Source organism: Panthera onca, chromosome B3 (assembly GCF_046562875.1).
Source record: "Panthera onca isolate mPanOnc1 chromosome B3, mPanOnc1 haplotype 2, whole genome shotgun sequence".
Lineage (NCBI taxonomy): Eukaryota > Metazoa > Chordata > Mammalia > Carnivora > Felidae > Panthera > Panthera onca.
In genome coordinates this window covers 112,205,925-112,226,841 of record NC_138344.1, presented here as the reverse complement: position 1 = coordinate 112,226,841, position 20,917 = coordinate 112,205,925, and the positions used below count along the sequence as shown (strand labels likewise).

The window sequence follows — 20,917 nt, the reverse complement described above, 5'->3', positions numbered from 1 at the left end:
GATTAAGATCTGGTCTTTATTCCCCTGGCTCCTTTCTACCTGGTCACCGCAGGCTGGCTAAGTCACAGCCCCTGTCAGATGACCCTTGCTTACAGCTCTTTTCTGGATTCCAGTAGGAGTTCCCTGTCTTTGCCCCATTAGGACTAGAGTATTAATGGTTCCCAGTATTACTAGTCCCAGGGAACACTGGGACACTGCATTGTGTCTTGTTGCTTTCCCTATAACCTGCCCAAACTTTTGTAGGCAAAAGTTCATTAAACTCTTCTCAATTATCCTTTTAACTATGCTATGACTTCTGCTGGGACACTGACGGCTATAATTTTTAAATCACCATTTCCTTTATCTAAAAAAAATGAAGCTAATGATAGCATCTACCTCACTGGATTACTATTGAGGGTTAAATAAGATACTGTATATAAATTATCTAGCACTTGTAAGTAGTAAATACTCAATGTTTATTATTATTGATATTACACCTATCAACGTGATACTGATGTAACTGAGCGTCACTATTCTAAAAATATATAAACAACATGGATTATTTTAAAAATTACTAATTATGTTGATTATAAAATTATTATTTTGCAGCATGCATAATTTTGTTCTGGGCTAGTACTAATGGGTTTATGTTTTCTAATCTCAAAATGAGAACTTGATCACTTTCAAGTTTTGTGCATAAGAGGGGATGTATATGTGATAAAAGGATAAATAATTAACTAATATTCAATCAGCAAGTATCACTTACTATGTGAAAACAAGGAAGCAGCAGCCAGACTTTATGACTGGGAAGGTACTGCTGTTCTTATGTATCATTTGTTTCTCACAAAGGACATAATACAATTTCCATAGAAGCTCTTTTATTCAGTTTCCATACCAACATCCTCATTACTGATGGTATTGCTACCATGTTAGGGCCTAACATTTTATGTGATTTATAAGGAATATTCCCGTAACTAGGGTGAAGGCAATGGGAATTCTGAGAAGAAAAACTGCTCTACCTAATACATTTGAGTACTGAATTGTGATAAATATTTTAAAGAAATGGTGGATAGTCTGGTTTAAAAGAGCTATATGTTGCCACTTATGTCTAATAAAAAAGTCCAAGTATTGGATAGAAAGTCAAAGAAGGCTCCTATTGTACTTCACTTGACACCATGTTTCTCTACTTCATAGCAATTTCCACATTTATACTATATTTATATGTATACTACATTTAGATGTCTATCTCACATACTAGAATGCACTGTCATGATGAAACTGTGCTTTTGCTACTATTGTATGCCCAATACCTAAGAAAGCATATGCTCAAAGTAGGATGTATGTATGATATATAGATTGCCAGACTCACACACACAAGTATACATATACTACACATCTCTGTGTGTGTGTGTGTGTGTGTGTGTGTGTGTGTGTGTGTGTGTGAATGTAAACAGAACAGCAGGATATTTCAGGGAAAAGATAACTTTAAATTTGAAGGACATACTTTGGGGTTAATAGTCTGGAGATACCCAATGAGCTATTAGAAATATGAGTTGGAATGGCTAACATTAAAAACTCAGGCAACAGATGTTGGCGAGGATGCGGAGAAAGAGGATCTCTTTTGCATTGTTGGTGGCAATGCAAGCTGGTGCAGCCACTCTGGAAAACAGTGTGGAGGTTCCTAAGAAAACTAAAAATAGAACTATCCTATGACCCAGCAATTACACTACTAGGTATTTATCCAAGAGATACAGGTGTGCTGTTTCAAAGGGACACATGCACCCCCATGTTTATAGCAGCACTATCAACAATAGCCAAAGCATGGAAAGAGCCCAAATACCCACCAATGGATGAATGGATACAGAAGATGTGGTAAATACATACAATGGAATATTACTTGGTGATCAAAAAGAATGAAATCTTGCCATTTGCAACTACGTGGATGGAACTGGAGGGTATTATGCTAAGTGAAATTTGTCAGAGAAAGATAAAAATCATATGACTTCACTCATATGAGGACTTTAAGAGACAAAACAGATGAACATAAGGGAAGGGAAACAAAAATAATATGAAAACAGGGAGGGGAACAAAACAGAAGAGACTCATAAATACGGAGAACAAACTGAGCGTTACTGGAAGAGTTGTGGGAGGGGTGATGGGCTAAATGGGTAAGGGGCATTAAGGAATCTACTCCTGAAATCATTGTTTCACTATATGCTAACTAATTTGGTTGTAAATTAAAAAAAATAAAAAATAAAATAAAAAAAAAAGAAATATGAGTCTAGAGCTCAGGAAAAAGTTAAGGATTAGATATATACTTTGGGAGGGGCACCTGGGTGGCTCAGTCAAACATCTGATTTTGGCTCAGGTCACAATGTCATGGTTTGTGAGTTCGAGCTCCATGTTGGACTCTGTGCTGACAGCTTGGAGCCTGGAGCCTGCTTCAGATTCTGTGTCTCCCTCTCTCTCTGCCCGCCCACCCCCCCCAACTTGTATTCTGTCTCTCTCTCAAAAATAAATAAACATAAAAAAAAGATATATACTTTGGTAATTATCAATGGAGGTGGTAGTTTCAGCCATGCAAATGTTTCAGATCATCCAAGGACAGTATGTAAAAGAACAAAAGATGATGGCTGATAATTCTAGGTGAGATCCATATTATGGAACTCAGAAGATGGATAACAGAAGAAAAAATTGAGGAAAAAAAAAGAATCTGTAAATGAAATAATAGTACATCCTATTTTTCCTTGAGCAATCAGGATTTGTATCTATCACACTGGCTCAATATTAAATACCAAATTTTTCATTTTCAAAAGTATTTCAGTTTGGAAGATAAATTATTTGGTTTTCAAATCTTTAAGAAATTGTTAGACACTTAAAAGGAAAATCAAGACAGTGTGAACATAAGGGAAGGGAAGAGAGAAGAAACTTTCAAGGAGATGTTAAAAGATATCAACTATTATAATATGAGTAGGATGAGAGTTGGAAAAAAGCCACGGAGAGCCTGAAAGACTCCACCAAAAAACTGTGAGAACTTATAAATGAATTTAATAAAGGTTCAGGATAAAAATCAGTCTACAGAAATCTGATGCATTTCTATATACACATAATGAAGCAGTAGAGAAAGAAACAAGTAATCAATTAAATTTACAATGGCACCAAAAACAATAAGATACCTAGGAATAAGCTTAACTGAAGATGTGAAAGACCTATACTCTGAAAACTATAAAACACTGATGAAAGAAACTGGAGATGACACAAAGAAATGGAAAAACAGTCCATCTTCGTGAAATGGAAGAACAAATATTGTTAAAACGTCTCTACTATCCAAAGCAATCTACATGTTTAATGCAATCCCTATCAAAATATCACCAGCATTTTTCACACAGCTAGAAAAAACAATCCTAAAATTGGTATGGAATCATAAAAGATCCCGGATAGCCAAAAAGCAACCTTGAAAAAGGAAAACAAAGCTGGAGGCATCACAATTCCAGACTTCAAGTTATATTACAAAGCTGTAGTGACCAAAACAGTATGGTACTGGCACAAAAATAGACAAATAAATCAGTAGAACAGAACAGAAAACCCAAAAATGAACCCACAATTATATGGTCGATTAATATTTTACAAAACAGAAAAGAACATTCAATGAGACTTGAAATCATAAAAATCCTAGAAGAGGACACAGGCAGTGACCTCTTTGACATGGGCTGTAGCAACTTCTTTGTAGATATATCTCCTGAAGCAAGGGAAACAAAAACAAAAATAAACTACTGGGACTACAGCAAAACTAAAGGCAACTGACAGAATAGGTCATGATATTTATAAATTAAATATCCAATAAAGGGTTAGTATCCAAAATGTATAAAGAATTATAAAACTTAATACCCAAAAAGTAAATAATCCAATTAAAAAACGGGCAGAAGACATGAAAAGACATCTTCTCAAAAAAGACATACAGATGGCCAATAGACACATGAAAAGATGCTCAACATCACTGATCAGGGAAATGCAAATCAAAACTACAATGAAATATTACCTCATACCTGTCAGAATGGTTAAAATCACTAACACAAGAAACAATGGTGTTGGTAAGGATATGGAGAAAGAGGAACCCTCTTGCACTGTCGGTGGGAATGCAAACTGGTGTAGCCGCTCTGGCAAAGTATGGAGGTTCCTCAAAAAGTTAAAAATAGAACTACCCTACCCATCCAGTGATTGCACTACTAGATATTTACCCAAAGAATACAAAAATACTAATTCAAAAGGACACATGAATCCTGATGTTTACAGCAGCATTACCTACAACAGCCAAACTATGGAAACAGCCCAAGTGTCCATCAACTGATGAATGGATAAAAAAGATGTGGTATATATATGTGTGTGTGTGTGTGTGTGTGTGTGTGTGTGTGTGTGTGTGTGTATACATTTACATACATAAAAAAGAATTAAATCTTGCCATTTCTAATGATGTAGATGGAGCTAGGGAGTATTATGCTAAGCGAAATAAGTCAGTCAGAGAAAGGCAAATCCCATATGATTTCATTCATATGTGGAATTTAAGAAACAAACAAAACAAATGAGTAAATGGGAAAAAAAGAAAAAAAAAAAAAAAAAAAGAAAGAGAGGCAAACCAAGAAATAGACTCTTAACTATAGAGAACAAACTGATTGTTACCAGAGGGGAATTGGGTGTGGGGATGAGTAAAATACATGATGGAGATTAAGGGGTGCACTTGCTGTGATGAGCACTGGATGTTGTATGGAAGTATTGAATCACTACCTATACACCTGAAACTAATATTACACTGTATGTTAGGTAACTGGAATTTAAATAAAAACTTTAAAAAATGTCATTAGATCCAGCAATTAAAGAAGTTACCAGTAGAGTAAAAAGAGTAGAAGTGAGTTGAGGAAGCAAGTGGGATGATAAAGTGGGGTAATTTGTAAGAAAAGAGGAGACACATTCACTATTATTTTTTCCTTTCATGCTTGAAGTGAAAATCCATTAATGAGAAAAATGGGGAAATATAAGTGGCAAAGATAGCTTTCATAAATATCTGGATATATATGTTGATGAATTAGCAGGGAGGATAACTAAGGATTTGGGAAAGGAATTATCAATAACGGGATCCAGTTATAACTGGCAACCATAAACTCACGATTTCATTATGTAGCCTAGAAATAAATTTTCCACCTATCTCAAAAGAAACTTAGGCAAAAGATAAACTTCGAAATTCTTTGCAGGAGTAGTTATTAGTTGTCTGAGAGGCAGTTCTTTCTTTCTTTTTTTTTTTAAGTTTATTTATTTTGAGAGAGAGATGGACAGAGAGAAAGAGACAGAGGGAGAGAGAGAGAGAGAGAGAGCGCGCAGCTGATGGGGAGAGGGGCAGAGAGAGAGAAGGTAAGAGAGAATCCCAAGCAGGCTCCGTGCTGTCAGTTCAGAGCCTAATGACAGGCTCAAACCAACCATGAGATCATGACTCAAGCTGAAATCAAGAATCGGATGCTTAACTGACCATGCCACCCAAACGCCCTGAGAGATAGCTATTTCATTATTTGATGAAGACAGGTACCCAACTATAAGAGGTAAAACAAAAACAAAAACAAAAACAAAAACTGGAGGTAAGGAAAAGGAGGCAGTGAATATGGATTACTCAGTTGATGGGCATTTGTACTGTCTCCGTTTTGGAGACACTATGAACAATGCTACTTTGAATATTCTAGCATGTATCATGATTTCTACATATATTAATTTTAGGATACACACTCAAACACACACACACACACACACACACACACACACACACACACACACACACACATTCAGAAACAGAATTGCTGGCTTTAGGGTAGGCATACCCTCTTTTACAAATTTCCAAATTGGTTAAGGCAATTTATATGTCTATCAAAAGAAAATGGTGATAGTTCCTCCTACTCCACAACTTATCTCTACCTAGTATTGTCCATACTAGCAATTTTTTTTTCAAATCTGGTAGTAGTAATAATATGTTTTTGAGGGCTTGATTTTCCTTTCCCTATTAATGAGAAAAAGCATTATTTTATATGTTTATCAGGCATTTAGATGTTCTTTTTGGTAAAGACCCTCTTCAAGTCTTTTGCTCAAATATTCCCTTATTGGGTTGTCCTTTTTAAATTAATTGTTAGATGTCTGTATTTATTCTGGATAACTAGTTCTTTATCAGTTTTGTATGCTGAAAACATCTATTTCTATTTTATAGCTTGTTGTCTTACTTAATCATGTCTTATGATTAATAGAATATTTTAATTTAGCCAAATATACCAATAGTTTCCTTTATAGTTAGTGGTCTTTGTGTCTTAAAAGGAATCCAGTGGAAATGGCAGAGTAGGAAATGTGAAAATTCTATCACACCATGAAAGAGAGGAATAAACTAGCAAAAACTGTCAGAATCAACTTTACCCCAAATCTAAAAACTAAAAGTTTATAGCAACCAGGTGAATACTTAATCAAGAAAAAAAAATCAAAAATAAAAAACAACAACAACAAAAAACCAATTCCTCCACTAAATAGCTCAGTGGTAGACTTGAAGACACAGCTCACATTCCTCATAAGGTTCTTAGTACTGGAGGGAGAATAAACCTTATTCTTAAGAATTACAGTTCTTTGTTTCAACATGTCAGTTAGTTCACTGAAGGGCATTTAGGGCTTGCTTTTATTTCTCCTAACCTCAAACTCTCCCAGGGCTCCTACAGCTAACCAGCTGGTGGTACTGCCCAAAAATGTAAAGACAAATATATTAACTACTGCTGTCTGGGCAAAGGATAACAGTTGGGACAAAGAATAGACTAACAAAGACTTGGGAGGAAAGGCAATGTAATGAAATGCTTTCAGGCATAAGGACTTTGAAAAACTCCCACATATTCCTGGGAATCTAGAGGTCATATTTATGCCCAGGGTTGGCCACACCCTCAGAAGACTTCACCTAATATTTCACCTCTTGTCAAACTTCAGACTCTGCACAAGCAGGAAATGAAGGCTAAGTCAAAATTGTAAACTGGCTGAGTGCTGAAGGCATGCCCTGACACATATACAGAGTCCAAATGCAAAGAATGAGAGATTTTTCTTTTTCAGTATATATTTATCCCAGACATTTAAGGAAATCTCTGTTGAATCACTAGCTGATCAAAAAGCTAATGGAACAGAGACTTCAGTAACCACACACAATAAATAATAAAACTTGACAAGAAAAGTTAATCAACAAACCAAAACCTATAATTATGACAAAGAGCAATGATATGTGTAATGGGAGTCCCAGAAGAAGAGAGAAAGAGGCAGAGAAAATATTGGAGGAAGTAATGACTGGAAACTTTCCAAATGTGATGAAAGACACAAATCTATATACCCAGGACATTCAACAATTCCAAGTTAAAGAGATTTATACCAAGACACATAACAAATTGTTGAAAGTAAAAGATAAAAGAATTTTGAAAGCAGCAAGAGAGAAGCAATTCATATGAGAGATCCCCCAAAAGATTAACAGCTGATTTCTCAGCAAAAACAATAAGGGTCAATAGGTAGCAAATTAACATATTCAAAATGCTGAAAGAAAATGGTCAACCAGAAATTTTATATCTGGCAAAAATATAATTCAAAATGAAAAGGAAATCAAAATATTCTCAGATAAACAAAAACAGAGTTCAATACTAGTAGACCTTCCCTACAAGAAATGCTAAAAGGAGTCCTTCAGGCTGAAATGAAAGTACATTAGATAGTACCTTGGGATTCACATGGAGAAATAAATAAACTGGTACTCTACAAGGTAGACATAAAAGTATTAATACATATTTTGGTAAATCTAATACCATTTAAAAATAAAACTATATAAGACAATAATTATAAATTTGTGTTGGTGTACACACAAGGTATAAATATATATTTTGTGAAAATAACATAAGTGAGGGAGATGGGACAAAGTTTTTGCATAATCTTTAAGCTCATTTGGTATTAATGCAAATTAGACTGTTACAAAGTAAGATGCTAATTTAACCCCCAGAGCAACCACTGAAAAGATAACTAAAAGAATATTTGCCAAAAGAAATGAGAGAAAAATCAAAATGACACACTAGAAAATATCCAGTAACTTGTTTTTAATGTTTATTTTTGAGACAGAGAGAGAGAGAGAGAGAGAGAGAGAGAGACAGAGAGAGCGAGGGAAAGGCAGACAGAAGGAGACACAGAATCTGAAGCAGGCTCCAGACTAGGAGCTGTCAGCACAGAGCCTGATGTGGGGATTGAACTCATGAACTGTGAGATCATGACCTGAGCTGAAGCTGGACGCTTGACCAACTGAGCCACCCAGGTGCCCCTAGAAAATACCATTATTCAAAAATGAAGGAAGTAATGAAAAAAATGAGGCATAAAAATAATAAGATATATAGAAAACAACAAACTGGAAAAAAAAAAAAAACACCTTACCTTATCAGTAATTATGTTAAATGTAAGTGGATTAAACTACCCAAATAAAAGGTAGAGACTAACAGAATGGATTAAAAAAACATTATCTAAGTACAGTACATATTTTAGATCCAAAGACACAAATAGGTTGAAGGTAAAAGAATGGGAAAATTTATCTTATGCAAATGGTAACCAAAAGAGAGCTAGAATGAAAAAAAAAAAAAAAAGAAAAAACATAGCTAGAATGGCTATAATAATATCAGACAAAATGGACTTTAAGATAAAAACTGTTACAAGAGACAAAAACGTGAAATAATGATAAAAAAGGTCAATCCATCATAAAATATAAGAATTATAAACATATCCACACCTAATGAGAGCCCCAAAGTATATGAAGCAAAAACTAATAGTATTGGTGAAAAAGTTTAACAATAATACTGAGAGACTTCAATGTTCCACTTTCAATAAATGGTTGGAACAACTCGTCAGAAGATGCAACAAGTAAAACAGAAGATTTGACCAACGTTATAAATCAGCAACAATACAGAGGAAAAAATCTATCTGATAACAGTAAAATACACATTTTTTCTCAAGTGAACAAGGAACATTTTCCAAGTAGACTAAATGTTAAGCCACAAAATATGTCCCATTAAATACTGAAATCATACAATGTATCTTCTCTAACCATAATGAAAAGTAAGTAGAAACCAATATAGAAATAAATTGGGAAATTTACAAATATGTGGAAATTAAACATTCTTTTTTTAACTTTATTTATTTTGAGAGGGAGCGGGAGACTGTGCATAAGAGGGGGAGGGGGAGAGAGTAGGGTGGGAGGAGAGAGTGGGGTGGGGGGAGAGGGAGAGAGGTGGGGGGAGAGGGGGAGAGAGAGACAGAGAGACAGGGAATCCCAAGCAGGCTCTGCACTGTCAGCACAGAGCCTGATGGGGTGCTCTAACTTACAAACTGAGAGATCATGACCTGAGCAGAAACCAAGAGAGGGACACTTAACCAACTGAGCCACCCAGGTGCCCCCAATTTAAACACATTCTTAACTATGAGTCGAGGAAAAAATCACAAAGGAAATCACAATATTTTCACATAAATGAAAATGAAGACACAACATACCAAAACTTATGAGTACAGCAACAGTAGTGCTCAGAGAGAAGTTTATAGTTGCAAACATCTACTTTAAAAATAAAGATTTCAAATCAATACTCTAACCTTACACCTTAAAGAACTAAAAAGAGAGCAAACTAAACCTAAAGAGAAGAACTAATAATAAGTATAGTAAAGATAAATAAAATAGAGAACAAAAAGACAGTGAAATAATCAACAAAACCAAAGTTCGTTCTTTGGAAAGAACAACAGAATTGACAAATTTTAATCTAGACTGAGAAAAAAAAGAAAATTCATATTACTAAAAGCAGGAATGAATGTGGGGACATTACTATTAATCACAAGGAAATAAAAAGAATTATAACACTATAAATAATTGTATGCCAACAATTAGATAACCCAGATGAAATGAAAAAATTCTTAGAAACATAGAAATTATGAAAACTGATACACGAAGTAGAAAATCTGGAGTAGACATATAACAAGTATGAGTTAATAAAAAAAAACTTCCAATAAGGAAAAACTCAGGGCCAGATGGCCTTACTAAAGAGTTTTATCAAATGTTTAAAAACTAATTAACACAAATTCTTTACAAACTCTTCCACAAAACTGAAGAGGAGGAAACACTTCTCAAATCATTTCACATGGCCACAATTACCTTCATATCAAAGACAAATGAAGACATCACAGGAAAATAATACTATAGACCAATATTCTTTATGAATATAGATGTAAACTCTTAAATAAGACACTAGAAACTGAATCCAACAGCATATTAAAATGATTACATACCATGACCAAGTGGTATTTATTCCATAAGTGCAAGTGTGGTTCAACATTAGAAATATAATCAGTATACTACAACACATTAATAGAATAAGGAAAAAAATCCACAAGATAATCTCAATTGATGTAGAGAAAGCATTTGACAAAACTGAACACCCTTTCATGATAAAAACATTCAGAAAAATAGATATAAATAGAAGGCAACTTCCCCAATCTGATAAAGGGCATCTATGAAAAACCCATAGTTAATATCCTACTTTTAGATAAAAGACTGAAAGCTTCCTCCTAAGATCAAGATGAAGGATGTCTTCATTCACCACTTCTTTTCAACATTGTACTGGAAGTTCTAGCCAGGGAAATTAGACAAGAAAAGAAATAAAAGCTATCCAAATTGGGAAGAAGAAATAAAACTTCTTCACAGAGGGCATAATGTTATACATACAAAATCCTTTAACCCACAGAAAGAACTATTAAAGCCAATAAATTCAGCAAAGTTGCAGGATACATGAGGAACTCACAAAAATTGGTTGTATTTTTGTATACTAACACTGAAAAATTTTTTAAAATTTCAATAAAAGAAATCTCATTTACAATAGCATCAAAGGGAATAAAAAATTAAGGAATAAATTTAATTAAGGAGGTGCAGGACTTGTACACTGAAAATTACAAAAAAAAAGACATAAAGAAATGGAAAGATGTATATTGTAAACATGGCAATATTACCTTAAGGGATCCCCAGATTCAATATGAACCCTAAAAAATCCCAACAGATTTTTTTTTTTTTGCAAAAATAGAAAAACCCATCTCAAAATTCATATGGAAACTTAAGGTCTCCCTGTAGCCAAAATAATCTTGAAAAAGAAAGTTGGAGGATGCACACTTTCTCGTTTGAAAACTTACTTAAAATGTACAGTATTCAAAACAGTGTAATCCTGGCATAAGGATAAACATATAAATCAATGGCATAGAATTCAGAGTTCAGAAATAAACCCTGTTACACTTAAGGTTAATAGAAAGAATAGTTTTTTCAATAAATTGTGTCAGAACAACTGGATATCCACATTCAAAAAAATGAAGTTGGATCCTTATCTCATACCACATACAAAAATTATTTCAAAATCAATGAAAGCCCTAAATATAAGAGCTAAAATGACAAACATGCTTAGAAGAAAACATAGGAATAAGTATTCATTACCTTCTATTTGGTAATAGATTCTTAGATATGCTATCAAAAGTATTGGAAACAAAGAAAATTTACAAAAGATTTCATCAAAATTAAAAACTTCTTTGTATAAAAGGGCATTACTGATAAAAGTAGAAAAGATGATCTATAGAATGGGAGGAAACATTTGCAAATGATCTGCTAACGGTCTAGTACCCAAAATATGTAAAGAACACTTACAACTCAACAACAGAAGACAATCCATTTAAAAACAACCTCATTTTTTTAGTTTTTATTTATTTATTTTGAGACAGAGAGCATGAACAGGGAGGGGCAGAGAGAGGGAAAGACAGAATCCCAAGCAGGATCCACACCATCAGTGCAGAGCCCCACAGGGGAGTTCAAACACACAAACCGCGGATCATGGAGTCAGAAGCTTAATGGACTGAGCCACCCAGATGTCTTTAAAAACAACCTCATTTTTTAAAAGAGGCAAAAGACTTGAATAGACCAGTCTTCTAAAAAGATATACAAATGGCCAATAAACAACAATAAAAGCTGCTCATCATTAGTCATTAGAGAAATGCAAATCCAAACCACAATGAAATACCACTTCACACCCACTCAATGGCTATAGTTTTTTTTTTTTTTTTCTTTAAGGAAAATAACAAATGTTGTTGAGCATGTAGAACAACTAGAAACCTCATCCACCACTGCTGGGTATGTAAAATGATAGATCTCAGTAGACAACAGTTTGTGTGGTTCCTCAAAAAGTTAAACAGAATTATCACATGACTCAACAATTCTATTCCTAGGTGTACATGCAAGAGAATTGAAAAGTGGTGTTCAAACAAAAACTTGTACACATATGTTCATAACAACATTATTTTAATAACCAAAAGGTGGAACCAACCCAAATGTCCATCAATTGATCAATGGCTACATAACATGTAGTATATCTACATAATGGAATATTGTGCAGCCATAAAAAGGAGTCCTAATATATGCAACAACATAGATGAACGTTGAAAACATGATGTTAAGCAAAACCAGCCAGACATAAAAAGCCACATATTATATGATTCCGTTTGTATGTAATGTCCAGAGTAGTCAAACCCATAGAGATAGAAAGCAAATTAGTAGGTGCCAGAGGTGGGGAAAGAAGTTATGGGGAGTGACTGCTTAATTGGTATGGGATTTATGGGGGGGAAGTGATAAAATATCCTGGAATTAAATAGAGCTGATGGTTGCACAACACTGTGAATGTACTAAAAGTCAGTGAACTATACACTTTCAAATGGTCAAAATGGTGAATTTTATGTTATGTGAATTTTATTTCAAGTATTTTTAAAAGGAATCCTTCCCTAATCCAGCATAAAAAAAAGTGTTGTCCTACAACATTCTACAAGTTTTATAGTTTTGCCTTTCATATTTAGGTCTCCAGTAATCTTAGAATTGATTTTTGTATACTTTATGAGATAGGTGAACAACATTTTTTTTTTTTTTTTTGACACAGACAGCCTATTGTGGCAGCATCATTTATTGAAAAAAGACTTTTTCCACTAGTATGTAGTACAAACTATCATATGTGCCCATATGTGTGTTGGTGTTTGGGGGGGCTTAAATTCTGTTCCAATGGTCTGTTAAATTTTACACCAATGATGCAGTACTTTAATTACATCATTTTAAATCTTGATATTAATAAGGCAGGACTTTCCACTTGGTTCTTTTCCTTATTCAAGAGTATCTTGGTTATTTTTGGCCTTTGCATTTATTCTATATGTATTTTAGAAGCAGTTTGTCAAGTTTCTCTCTTCCTTTCTTAATTTAACACACACACACACACACACACACACACACACACACCACTTAGAAACTACTAGGATTGTATTTACTATGTTTGTATAGAAAAGTATAAAAAAGTTTTGAAAGGTAACCCTCTGATTTTTAAAAAAAGTGATTACTTCTGGGGCAGCATGAAAGCAAATAAAAAGATGAGGGGATAGTTCAAATGGGTGTTAATCATCTGTTTAATTTTTATTTTTTTCATTTTTCATTTTTAATAAGAATGTATTCATGTATTTTGTACAATTATAGATTTTTTACTAATAAAATCCACAAAAGGGATTATTTCAAAATTAAGACCTGGTCTACACAGTCAACAGTTAGGGAGAAGTAAAAGAATGAACACAATGTCTTGCATACTTAATAATGTCTTGATAATAATTATTTCCTTAATAATAAAGAAGTAGAAGCAGCCACTAACTTTTAAGAATTATAAGCTCTCTTTGAGACAGAAGGAATAGAATGAAGAATTAACTCAGAAAAAATAATTTAAGCAGAGGGACAGATGTTTAGCCTTGATGGTCTTTATTTTAATAAAACAAGAAGCAAGAGAAGAGAATGGGGAAAAGGAGGAGGTGAAAAAAGGTTAAGCTCTGAAAATTGCAATTCATCAATGTGTATGAAGGAGTCAATAAGAGATGAACCCAAGGCTTGCCAAGGAGTAGTGAGGATCCACCTAGAGTAAGCAGAATTTATAGTGGGTTAAGTCAGCACAAATGAGAAAAAGAAATGGCAAATCACTTCCGAAGGAAATAACATTCCTTCACTTTTAGAGAATAATCTGTATTCTTATTGTCTTATGCAACTGAGAGCATGGAGGAAACAATTAGTCCCAGTTGATCTCAAACCTTTTGCAGGTATGCTATGTAATTTTGAATGTCGATTATTAAACAACAGAATTTTCCCCTTTAAGGGAAATTGTAATGAGAATGCATAGTTTTTTTTAAGGAACCGTGCTAATTCTTTCAATCTATGTTGTTTTTCTGGTCTATTAATTTGACTGGGTGAATACTTGTAAAAGTAAAAATGGAGTTACAATATCAAACTCAGAACATGTAACCGAAGTATCACTTCTCTTTTTGAACTCTGTGGTCTTTTAAAGTGCCAGTAAGAATACTAATAGAATAAACACATAAACTTGTATTTTGATGTCAAGGAAATTCATAAGTGAGTATACAGTGCCCCTTGAATCATTATTTTTACCACTTAAAATTTTGTATTGAAAAAATGTTTAAATTTACAGAAAAGTTAGAAAACTAATCAATAGGAAGATGTTTGGATTTAATTTTGGGTAGGCAGTGAGCAAATTTATAATAATTGGAGCTAGTTTTTCCCAAAGCAGGCATGTATGAAGGGTTACGGCTTCCATAGCTACAATTTGTCAATCTCTGTAGCAGTGCTTTTAGAGTCACTGTCCAGCTTGGTGGTTAGCTCCATCATGTGTACCCTCCTTTCCTGGTAACTTCTGTTTAAAGACCTTCAAGGTAGGCTGTATTTTCCTTTTTTTGTTGTTTTTAAAGTTTTTATTTATTCTTTTAGTAACCTCTATACCCAACATGGGGCTCAAACTCACAACCCTGAGATCAAGGGTTGCATGCTCCTGTGCCTGAGCCAGCCAGGAGCTCTGGGTAGGTTGTATTTTCTAAAAATCCAACTAGACATCCAAATATGCAATATAAGATCTGAATTTATAGTAAAAATAGATTACATATGAATACAAAATAGATTTTCAGAAAATATATATCATGTATCTTTCTAGAGCTTCTGATAATGTTATTTTAGTGGCTATGATTAAGTGTTATAAAAATTTTACTAAGGCACAGAACTATCAAATTAGTGTATCCTGTTCAGTAAGGCATTTGACAAGTCATTCATAAAATTCCTGTGGACAAGACAGACAAAGAAAGTGGGTTTTGATGGCTAGAAGAGACATATATGTTAGCTGGTTAACATATACACATACAAATAACCAGTAGGGTTTCTGTTAGCATGCAAAATGGCCTATCCTAAAAAAAGTTCTATCAGTAACTTCAATGAAAGCATGATTAACATATATGCCGGTAACAGAGCTAGAAAATACAGGTAATATGGCAGATACCGATTTAAAAAAAGATCTTCTTAGGCTAGATTGATCAGATACATGTAGCAAAACAAAATTTAACAAGAATAAATGTGAAGACCTGCATTTAGATTAAAATTAATGACAAAAAATACAAAAGAATTATGATTCATATTTACAAAGAAAAGCCACACTTTATGATTTTGTCTAGTGAACATGAGGTCGACTATAACATATTTTTTATAAGTGTAAAATTTTAAATCTTTATGATTTTATTTCTTTATAAGGACTATTTATACTTATTAAAATTATTCTCATGTTGTTTGAAATTATTCAGAATTTTTGTTGTTCTCAATGGTATTAATCAGAGTCTGTATGAAAATTTGTTTTGCCATATGAACTTGTGTTCCAAGAAAATAAAAAGTATTATCTTGCTGATACCTGCATTTAAGTATCAATTTCTGATAGTTTATATAAACCACTCAAAATACTATCTGCTACATAGCATTAAAAAATTACCTTCTTGGGGCGCCTGGGTGGCTCAGTTGGTTAAGCGTCTGACGTCAGCTCAGGTCATGATCTCACTCACAGTTCGTGAGTTCAAGCCCCGCATCAGGCTCTGTGCCAACAGCTCAGAGCCTGGAGCCTGCTTCGGATTCTGTGTCTACCTCTCTCTCTGCCCCTCCCCTGCTCAACCTCTATCTTTCTCTCTCAAAAAATAAACATTAAAATAATTTAAAAAAAGTTATCTCATCATCATTACTATAGTCACTTAATATATTGGCTTACTACAGGGAAAGAATATGCTGATTATCTGTTTCATGGAAGAGTCCTTACACATCATGGGCATTGATAACCATATCTTGGTTTTTTATATCTGTCTTGTAAACTTAGTTAATGGACAGTCTCATGGAACATATTTAACAAATATTTATACAGTGTATAATATGTTCCAAGCTGTGCTGTATGTTGTATAGATCAATCATATAAACTAAGAGATGTGATACTTGTCCTTATGGACCTTAGAGACTACATATACAGGTATCAAACACATGAATAAGTACACAATTGTAAATTGTGATAAGTGCTATAAAGGAAAAGTATTAGATGCTATAAGAGAAAGTAACTGTAAGAATAATTTAGACTGGAGGAGGCAGATCAGGTCTTTCTATGAGAAAGAGATACTTACAATGAAACATAAAAAATAAATAGAAGTCAGCCAGGCAAAGAGTGGGGTTAAGAACGTTTTAGGTAGTGGAGACAGAACATTTCCCAGGGCAAGAAAAAGCTTGATGAAGCTTAGTGAGCAATGAGGAAAGGGAGAAGAATGCTAAGAGAAAGGCCTAGAAAAGTTGGAGAGAGCCAGATCAAGTAGAATCTAGCAGAACAAGTCAAGGAGTTTTAGTTTTATTCTGTATGGAACAAGAATCCATTGAAAGTTACCAGTAGAAAAGTGACATGATTTACTTCATGCTTTAAAAAGTGGACTTGGCTTTGAGAGGAAGAGTAAACTGAAGAGAGGCAAAGGTGGAACTGATGAGACTAGCCACTGAAATAACTTGAGATGAAAGATGATGGTGGATTAGACCAGATTGTTCTCTGGGAATTCATCATGCCAAGTAGTTTCAAAATAGCCACTGATAAATCTCATAGAATTTTCTAGAATAAAATTTGGACTAGTTTTGTACCTCATGAGAACACTAAACAGTTATGATATACTTATAAAACTAGTTCATTTAAGAATATATTCTCTTGTACTATACTGTGAGTTCCTCAAGGGCAGGGCCCAAATCATATATAATCATGTAAAAACTCACAGCATCCAACAGAGTGATATATGCATATTAGTGTCGAGATAAATATTTGGTGAGTGAACGTAATACAAAAGGAAAGGAAAGATAAATATAGATTAGATCTATGAAAAGCTTTAGGGAGGAGGCTGGATTTTAGCTGGCACAAGAATTTTTTAGAATTTTTATTTATTTTTATTAAGTTTTTATTTAAATTCATTAGTTAACATACAGTGTAATATTAATTTCAGGTGTACAAGACAGTGATTCAACAGTTTCATATAGCAACCGGTGTTCATCACAAATGCACTCCTTCATCCCCTCACCTATGTAACCCATTGCTCCACTCACATCAGTTTGTTCTCTATAGTTTTAAGAGCCTGTTCTTGGTTTGCATCTTTCTTTTTCCTCCCCTTTGCTTGTTTGTTTTGTTTCTTAAATTCTACAAGTGAAATCATATGAAACTTGTCTTTTTCTGACTTGTTTTGCTTCACATAATATATATACACACATACATATCACATCGACTTTATCCATTCATCAGTCATTGGACATTTCAGCTGTTTCCATAGTGTGGCTATTGTAGATAATGCTGCTATAAACATTGGAGTGAATGTATCCCTTCAAATCAGCAGTTTTATATCTTTGGGTAAATACCGAGTAGTGAGACTGATGGATTGTAGGGTAGTTCTATTTTTAACTTTTTGAGGAACCTCCATACTGTTTTCCAGAGTAGCTGTACTAGTTCACACTCTCACCAACAGTGCAAGAGGGTTCCCCTTTTTCCACACCCTCACCAACACCTGTTGTTTGTTGTGGCACAAGAATACTTAATCTAAGGGATAGGCCTTGCAACTAAGCTCAGCATTTGTGTGCATAGCCCCTTGGAGAGGGGAGGCCACAGTAATCACATTTCCAAAGGAGGTCACCACCTATAAAAATATAAGAACCACTTATTAGGCCTTAAATGATATCTAAAGGTAGAATAAGAAGGAAAAAGAAAGGATTGTTCAACTGGGCAAAGGAAAGAGGAGGTATGAAGAGAGAAATGTGTAAGTAGCATCTGAAAGCTGAGTTGGTATCAGTGAGGTGGTTGACTCCCTAAAATAATGAATGCTTACTTTTATTCAGACACTGAATTAAGTGCTTTTATATCCATTTTCCTATTTGAATATTCACAACTTAGTCATTAAGTAATCATGATGTTAATATCATTGTTCTTCCTATTTTAGAGAAGACTGGGGCTTAGAAAGGAGAAGCACTACACCCAATGTCATAGAGCTACTAACCGATGGATCTGAAAATATATGATGCCAAAATTCATGCTGTTTCATAAAGCACAATGCATATTGCTTCCCAAATATGAAAAAGGTCTTTGTAGTTTATTTTAATATAGCTTTCTACTTATTTTATGATAATAATAGTTAGCTTAATGTAAAACTTATAAAAACATACATTAGCCCAAATAATCATTACTTATTCCTAACACATAGATACATAATTGGGTCACAATATTACTCAAAGGTCAATGCTAGAAAAAAACAATTGGCATCCTAACAAGTCACCCCTTTACAAACAACAGCAGTGTTATAAGCACTTGTTGGTGTTTTTATTTTTTTTTTATTTTTTTTTTTTTTATTTTTGAGACAGAGAGAGACAGAGCATGAACGGGGGAGGAGCAGAGAGAGAGGGAAACACAGAATCTGAAACAGGCTCCAGGCTCTGAGCTGTCAGCACAGAGCCCGACGCGGGGCTCGAACTCACAGACCGTGAGATCATGACCTGAGCTGAAGTCGGAAGCTTAACCGACCAAGCCACCCAGGCGCCCCAGTTGTTGGTGTTTTTAATCGAAAATTTGAGAAAATCAACAGTCATTTTTAAAGCACATTAGATCCATGGACGTCTTGAGTAAAAATTTTATTTTCTTTTGTAAACATCCATGCATCTTTGTATTCCTTTCACAGGTCAAGAAAAATTGTGAAATACTTTAAAATGGACAAAAATATTAGGTGTCCTGTGTAGTGGACCATTCTGGATTATGTCCACTGTCCAGTCTTTCAGCTATCTTATAACTCAAACTTGCAGAAAATAGTAATGTAACTGGTTTTTGTCCAAATGATTCTTTTATACAAGAGAAGTGCAATGGGCTGCTTTGCAGATAACAACTAAAGTGTTGCATCTATTTGTAAATTTCATTTCCATTCATTTAGTTCTTAATGTTTACATATTTGTGTCCTTTGAGTTTTCCTGTGAACCAGTTGTAATACCTTTCTGGTTCCTTCAATAATTAATTAATAAAATAACACCATTGATATGTATTCATTTAGTATTTGTAATAAAGTTATGATTTTAACTTTAAAAATTATTCATTGACAGTTTTAAATTAAGGGAAGCCTAGGTTGCTCAGTTGGTTAGGCATCCAACCACGACTCAGGTCATGATCTGGAGGTCCATGGGTTCCAGCTCTGCATCAGATCTGTGCTGACAGCTCGGAGCCTGGAGCCTGCTTCAGATTTTGTGTGTCTCTCTCTTTTTGCCCCTCCCTTGCTCATGCTCTGTCTCTATCTCTCAAGAATAAATATTTTTTAAAAAGTTTTAAATTAAAAATTGTTTTTAAAAATGTTTATTCATTTTTGAGAGAGAGACAGAGCATGAGCCGGGAGGGGCAGAGAGAGAGGGAGACACAGAATCCAAAGGAGGCTCCAGGCTCCCAGCTGTCAGCACGGAGGCCAATGTGGGGCTTGAACTCATGAACTGCAAAATCATGACCTGAGCTTAAGTCAGACGCTTAACTGACTAAGCCACCCGGAGGCCCCTTCTTTAACAGTTTGAGAGATCATCCACCAATATGCCCAATGAATTCAACTAATAGGACCAGATAAACCACACTGCTGGAGGAGTACACTTTCAAGCACTTGCTTAAGCCCACAGGTATCTTTTTGTCACAACCACAGGTAAATCCTGAATGCCAACAGAATTCTATTTTTTCTTTTGTTCATTTGTTTTGTTTCCTGAATTTCACATGAGAGTGAAATCACATGGTATTTGTCTTTCTCTGACTTATTTCACTCAGGATTATACTTTATAGCTCCATCCACATCACTGCAAATGGCAAGATTTCATTCTTTTTCATGGCTGAATAATGTTCCATAAATGTCTGTTCACGTCTTCTGTCCATTTTTAATTGGATCTCCCTAAGGATTTTAAGCCAAATTTCACTTTATTACTTTTTATTTTCTTCATTTTTTCCCCCTCTCATTTTATATCCATATTAGTGACTGAGATAGATTTTTTTTGAACATCCATGGTCTAAATTATTACTGTTTAGTTATACTGTATTTATTTATTTTTAAAAAAATTTTTAAGGTTTTTATTTTAATTTTTTTTTAATAGTTAGCTATACTTAACAGTTTAATCTTTTCTGGCCTGGAGCTTTTTACAAACTATAGTATAGACAGTGACTAAAACAAGTGATAATGTATCCTTCTAAGCTTTTATTTGAAGATTAGTGATCTCAGAAATTGTATCAAGACTCACATCTCTAAATGGTATTAATGAGAACATAATGAAGGAAAAGAAAATCAGGAGAAAAATCATGAGGCAAAAAGCGAGGTTAATTAAACATTAGTTTGACCAATTTGTTTGGATTTTTAAGACTTAAAGTGATCCTTTTAATGGCTTATCTTAATTGAGCCAGGTAATTTATTTAAAGGTATTTGATAAAATTACTAAAGGAAAATA

General features: G+C 34.1%; 1 protein-coding gene across 15 annotated transcripts in view; it reads right to left on the bottom strand.

Annotated features, from left to right (window-relative positions):
* The window catches only part of GPHN (gephyrin), a 621,678-nt gene that overhangs the window by 211,940 nt on the left and 388,821 nt on the right, over window positions 1-20,917 (bottom strand). The gene's annotated exons all lie outside the window — the stretch shown is intronic.